Genomic DNA, 7207 nt, shown 5'->3' on the forward strand with positions numbered 1-7207 from the left:
AAAAATATGCACTGCCTGAATGAAGGAACTGATTTGCTTATCCTGACTTGTAAGGTTAAAAGGTGCGTTTCTGGAAAAATACTTTTTTAAGAGTTTATTTGAGCAAAGATTAATTCAGATAAGGCAGCACCAAACTGGAAGTGGCTAGAAGCATGGGAGCCAGGGCAAAGATTTCTACTGAGGAACTGCAGAAGGAATGCAAAGAAACCATTTGACTGGGTGTACTTTAAAGTCTACTCGGCTGGCTGTTTGTGATTGGTTGTCCCTACTGTTGTGGGTTTTTAAAAAAATTTTATTGGAGTATAGTTTATTTATAATGTTAGTATAGTGTTAGTTTCTACTGTACTGCAAGGTGAATCAGTTATACCTATATTTATATCTCCACTCTTTTTTAGATTCTTTTCCTATATAGTCCATTATAGAGTATCGAGCTGAGTCCCCTGTGCTATACATGCATGCCTGCTGAGTTGCTTCAGTCATGTTCAACTCAGTGTGACCCTCTGGACTGTAGCCTGCCAGGCTCCTCTGTCCATGGGGTTCTCCAGGCAAGAATACTAGAGTGGGTTGCAGTTCCTTCTCTGATGCTATATAGTAGGTCCTTGTTAGTTATCTATATTGTATATAGTAGTGCTTATATGTCAATCGCAATCTACCAATTTATCCCTCCCCCCTTTCCTCCTGGTAACCATAGTTTATTTTTCACATCTGTGACACTATTCCTGTTCTGTAAATAAGTTCATTTATACCTTTTTTTTTAGATGCCACATATAAGCAATATCATGTTTGTCTTTTTCTGTCTGACTCACTTCATTTAGTATGATAATCTCTAGGCCAATCCATACTGCTGCAGATAACATTCTTTCTTTCTTTTGAGTAAAACTCCACCCTATATATGCACCTCATCTTCTTTGTCCATTCCTCTGTCGACGGGCATTTAGGTGTCTTCCTAAAACAGTGCTGCATTGGGGTACATGTAAACTTTTGGATTACGGTTTCCTCCAGATAAATGCCCAGGAGTGGGATTATTGGATCATATAGTACTTCTGTTTTTAGTTCTTTAAGGAACTTCCCTACTGTTCTCCATAGTGGTTGCATCAACCTACATTTCCACCAGTAATGTAGGAGGGTTCCGTTTCTCCACACTCTCTCCAGAATTTGTTGTTTATGGACCTTGTATGATGGCCATTCTGACTGGTGTGAGGTGATACCTCATTGTAGTTTTTTCTTTTTTTTAATATTTATTTGTTTATTTGGCTGCACCGGCTCATAGAAGGGAACACGCAGGAATCTTCAGTCTTTCATCGCAGCACTTGGGATCTCTAGTTGCAGCATATGAACTCTTAGTTGCTACATGTGGTATCTTGCTCCACGATCAGGATTGCACCTGGCCCCTCTGAATCGGGAGCTCGAAGTCTTAGCCCCCGGACTGCCAGGGAAGTCTCTCATTGTAGTTTTAAATTGCATTTCTCTGATAATTAGTGAAGTTGAGCATCTTCAAGTGGTTTTTGGCTATCTATATGTCTTCTTTGGAGAAATATCTATTTAGATTTTCTGCCTATTTTGAAAAAAGAATTTTAAATAGGCCTATTTGCAACTTACTCATTCCCTTTTCAAACTTCCCTCCTCTGCTCCTCCTTGGCAGCCCTGAAATTGGTTCAATACATATTTAGTAAATATTGTGCAAGGCACAGGGGAGCCCACCGAAGAGTAGGATCCCTGCCATCCTGAATCTTTGGTTCTGATGGGGAGACAGACAGTAAACAGTTAAATACATATATAAGGCCATTTAAGACAGTTATCTTTGCTGAGAAGAAAATTTGGCTAGATGATATGACAGTGGTTGCTGGGAGAGGGTAGGTGGTGTGGGTAGGGGGAAAGTGAAAGCCGCTCAGTCGTGTCTGATTCTTTGAGACACAATGGACCATACAGTCCATGGAATTCTCCAGGCCAGAATATTAGGGTGGGTAGCCTTTCCCTTCTCCAGGGGATCTTCCCAACCCAGGGATCGAACCCAGGTCTCCCACATTGCAGGCAGATTCTTTACCAGCTGAGCCACAAAGGAAGCCCAGGGGTAGGGAGAGAGGCATTTTCCTTCATTTGTATTGATCAACCGATGCCGTGGGTCCTTACTGCTGCGCGGACTTTCTCTGCTGTGGCGTGTGGCTTCTCACTGCAGTGGTTCTCTTGTGGAGCACAGACTGTAGGCGCCGCGCGGGCCCAGCCACTCTGTGGCATGTGGGATCTTGCCAGATCAGGGATCAAACTAGAACAAATAATTTCACCATCTGTATGGAAACAGAAAAGATCTTGAAAAGTCAAAGCAAACTTGAGAAAGAATGGAGCTGGAGGAATCAACCTTCCTGACTTCAGACTTTACTACAAAACTACAGTCATCAAGACAGTATCATGCTGGCACAAAAATAGAAATATAGACCAATGGAACAAGATAGAAAGCCTGGAGATAAATCCACGCCCCTGTGGGCACCTTATCTTCAACAAAGAAGGCAGAAATATACAATGGAGAAAGAAAAGTCTCTTCAATAAATGGTACCAGGAAAAAACTGGGCAGCTAGGTGTGAAAGAATGAAGTTAGGACACTTCCTAACACCACATACAAAAATAAACTCAAAATGGATTAAAGACCTAAACAATAAGACTAGAAACTACAAAACTCTTAGACGAAAACATAGGCAGAACACTCTTTGACATAAACCACAGCAAGATCCTCTATGACCACCCCCCTTAGAGTAATGGAAATGAAAACAAAAATAAACAGGACCTGATTAAACTTAAAAGATTTTGCACAACGAAGGAAACTATAAGCAAAGTAAAAAAGACAAACCCTCAGCAGGGGCTTCCCTGGTGGCTCAGAGGTTAAAGGGTCTGCCTCCAATGCGGGAGACACGGGTTCGATCTCTGGGTCGGGAAGATCCCTTGGAGAAGGAAATGGCAATCCACTCCACTATTCTTGCCTGGAGAATCCCATGGACGGAGAAGCCTAGTAGGTTACAGTCCATGGGGTCACAAAAAGTCAGACACGACTGAGCGACTTCACCTCACCTCAGCATGGGAGAAAATAATAGCAAATGAAACAACTGACAAAGAACTAATCTCCAAAATATACAAGCAGCTCACAAAGCTCGATATCAGAAAAACAAACAACCCAATCAAAAAGTGAGCAGAAGACTTAAAGAGACATTCTCCAAAGAAGACATAGAGATGCCTTCCACACACAGATGTCTATGTCTTCTGTCTACACGTGAAAAGATACTCAGCATCGCTTGTTATTGGAGAAATGCAAATCAAAACTACATTGAGGTATCACCTCACACTGGTCAGAATAGCCATCGTAAAAAAATCTACAAACAATAAATGCTGGAGAGCGTGTAGAGTAAAGGGAATCCTCTTGCAAATGCAAATTGATATAGTCCCTGTGCAGAACAGTATGGAGATTCCTTAAAAACCTAGAAATAAAACTACCACGCACGCGTGCTCAGCCGCTTCAGTCATGTCGAACTCTGTTCCTCTATGGACTATAGCCTGCCAGTCTTCTCTGCCCATGGGATTCTCTAGGCAACAGTACTGGAGTGGGTTGCCATGCCTTCCTCCAGGGGGTCTTCCCCACCCAGGGATCGAACCTGTGTCCCCTGCGTCTCCTGCAATGTAGGTGGATTCTTTACTGGTGAGCCACCCGGGAAGCCCATAAAACTACCATATAACCCAGCATTTCCACTACTGGGCATATACCCTGAGAAGAGCATAACTGAAAATGTCCTTGAGTTTCACTGTAACATTACTGATAATAGCTAGGACATGGAGGCAGCCTAGGTGTCCATCAGCAGATGAATGGATAAAGAAGTTGTGGTACATATACATGATGGAATATTACTCAGCTATAAAAAGGAAGGCATTTGAGTCAATTCTAATGAGGTGGATGAACTTAGAAAGACATATTGTAAATTAATACATATATATGAAATCTAGAAAGATAGTACTGATGATCCTACTTGCGGGGCAGCAACAGAGAAGCAGATATACAGAACAGACTTTTGGACACAGAGGGAGGAGAGGGTGGGATGATTTGAGAGAATAGCATTGAATCGTGTATGTTGCCATATGTAAAACAGCCAGTGGGAATTTGCTGTATGAGGTAGGATAGGGGTTCAAGAGGAAAGGGATATATATATATATATATGTATACTTATGGCTGATTCATGTTGATGTATGGCAGAAACCATCACAATATTGTAATTATCTTCCAATTAAAAATAAAATTACATTAAAAAAAAAACAAACACCCGGTGCCCTGCATTAGCAGGAAGATTCTTAACCACTGGATCAGCAGGGAAGAGTCTAGGGGAGGTATTTTAGACTTTGTGGTCTGGCAAAGTCACACACTGAAGGTGACATTGAAGTCCTGAAAGTTTAGCTGCAGCAACCATGGGAAGATCTGGGGAAGAGAGTTCAAGGCAGGGGGAGCAGCTTGTGCAAAGGCCCTGGGGTAGGAATGACCTTGACATGTTCAAGAAACAGCAGGTGTGGTCAGAGCTTAGGTGGTTAGGTGGGTGGGTGGAGGAATATGATGTGGGGTTGAAGAGGTCAGTCTCATAAGCATACAGCAGATTGACTTATTGGTTACAAGTCTCCACTCCCCTGTGTAGTATTTCTGCTGCTGCTGCTGCTGCTGCTGCTGCTAAGTTGCTTCAGTCGTGTCTAACTCTGTGCGACCACATAGATGGCAGCCCACCAGGCTCCCCTGTCCCTGGGATTCTCCAGGCAAGAACACTGGAGTGGGTTGCCATTTCCTTCTCCAATGCATGAAAGTGAAAAGTGAAAGTGAAGTCGCTCAGTCGGGTCCGACTCTTTGTGACCCCATGGACTGCAGCCTACCAGGCTCCTCCATCCATGGGATTTTCCATGCAAGAGTACTGGAGTGGGGTGCCATTGCCTTCTCCGTAGTATTTCTACCCATACTCAAATTTCTCTGACTCTTGACTTTGGACTTTGATAAACAGATGTTAGCAAATATGACACAAGCTGAGGCTTGACACGTGCTTTCCAGGAGGGGCTTACTCTTCTATGTTTCTGCCATTGCCGTGGGAAGAAACGGCTCTGCTAGCCCATGGGATGAGGAGGAAGAGAGACGCCTGGACCTGACCTATGGACCAAGCCTCTGCCAAACTTCATCCAACCTCCTTAACCAAACTCCAGCCAACCCAAAGACGTGTGAACAAGAAAGCTAATGTTTTCAAGCCATTGGATTGGTGAGGAGGTTTGTTTCACAGCATTATTGTGGATACAGTTGACTAATAGATGGTCATTGCAGGAAGGAAGACATGTAATTAAAGGGTAATGAGGAGTGAGCTGGGAATTCTTTCTTTCATGGCCCTTAGTTGGTAGCAGGCAGGTGGTCATGGGGACAGTTGAGTTATACTCTATTTGTCCTTTCATGGGGCACAGAACACGACTTCATTTTTTCCCATCATATTAAAGTTAGCGTGGCTTTGTGACTTCTGAGCAGAAACAGTATTAATATGCCACTTCCAGATGAAAGCTTTAGGAGCCAGAGCGCCGTTCTATCTGTCATTCTTCCTGTCAGGACAAGCAGTAAATCTCATTTCATCTCACAGATTTTGCTCCACTCCCGCTGCTCCCAGCATGCTCCAGGCTACCATATCTCTGGCCTGGGTGACCACGGTGGCCTCTAGCTGATCCCCACCTTTTCACACTGCTTCCCTGTGTTAAACAGAATAACCGACGCCCATGCCCTCATCCCCAGAACCTGTGAATGTGCCAAAACAAAAGCAAACACAAAAAACCAAGCCAACAACAAGAAGCAAACGCCCATGCGGATGATTCAGTAAAGGTTTTGAGATGGCGAGATTGTCCTAAATTCTCTGGGTAGGCCCCATGTGACCACAAGGGTCCTTATAAGAGATCAGACAGTGAGAGTCAGAGGGAATGTGAGGATAGCAGGCAGAGGTTGCCGCGATGCAGCCAGGGGCCAGCCAGTGCAAGCAATCTCATGAGAGTAGAAAAACTAAGGGACAGACTCTCCCTGGAGTCCCGAGAGGAAGGCATCTGTGCCAACACCTCAATTCTAGGACTTCCGACTTCGTTACTGTAAGACAATAAATCTCTACTATTTTAAGCCGCTGTTCACGGTAACAGAAGACAAATCTGCAGTCTGTTCTCCACTCAATAGTCAGAGTGACCTATCAAAACTGTAAATTGGATGCTGTCACTTACCTGCACAAGGTCATCCGGGTGTCCCCCTTGCTTGTACGGGATTCTGAACTCCTTGCCTGGGCAGTTGGCCCTGCCCACTTCTCTATCCTGTTGCTCACTCTTGATCACCAGTTCCTGCCTCACTGGCTTTTCCTCAGCCTCTTCCTTCAGATCTCTACCTTCTGCCCATGATGTTCCTTGTCTCACTTGTAGCCTGTATCTTCTTCCCCCAGGACTCAGCTTGAATGCAGCTTTCCCAGAGAAGAACTTTCTGAGCCCTAGTCTAAACCGGGTGCTCCCATGTCCTCTATTTCAGCAACCTTATTAGAGTCTGTGATTACACATTTGCAGGTGCATTGATGTATCGTCTTCCCTTCTAGACTAGAAGCACCAGGAGGGAAAGGGCTTGGCAATCAGAGCCAATACTTACTGAGTGGTTACGAAGTGTCGAGTTGCACCTGCAGCGTTCTAGTGAATCCTCACAATAGTTCTGTAGCTGGACATCATCCTTATTCTTTTCATAGGTAAGGTCCAGGGTCTCAGCGCATAGGACACCAAGAGTAAGGGCAGAGCCAGGACCGAACTCAGAACCCAGGCATGCTGGTCCAGAGCCCATTCTTTAATTCACTGGTCTCTATTGCTTCTGTCTGAGTCATCACTACCTGGCACACAGCTGGTGCTCAATAAATATGTGGCAGATGAGTGGCTGTTATCTAGAGGTACATCACAGGGCTGAGGATGGGTGTGCCCTTAAAGGAGTGGGATTGCTGGACAGAGCACAGCTGCCTTGGTTAACATACAACACACGGATGAAAAGCAAAAGATGGCAACACCAAAGTATTCGGAGGCGTCCGTGATCCGACTGCCCACCCGTCTCCTGTGGCACCCTGTCCCTGGAATGGCAGGTCCACGAGTCCAGGCAAATGGGAAGCAGTCAGACAGGAGATGGCAAGAGTGAACGTCGACATTTTAGGACTCA

Source organism: Oryx dammah, unplaced genomic scaffold (assembly GCF_014754425.2).
Source record: "Oryx dammah isolate SB20612 unplaced genomic scaffold, SCBI_Odam_1.1 HiC_scaffold_20, whole genome shotgun sequence".
Classification (NCBI taxonomy): domain Eukaryota; kingdom Metazoa; phylum Chordata; class Mammalia; order Artiodactyla; family Bovidae; genus Oryx; species Oryx dammah.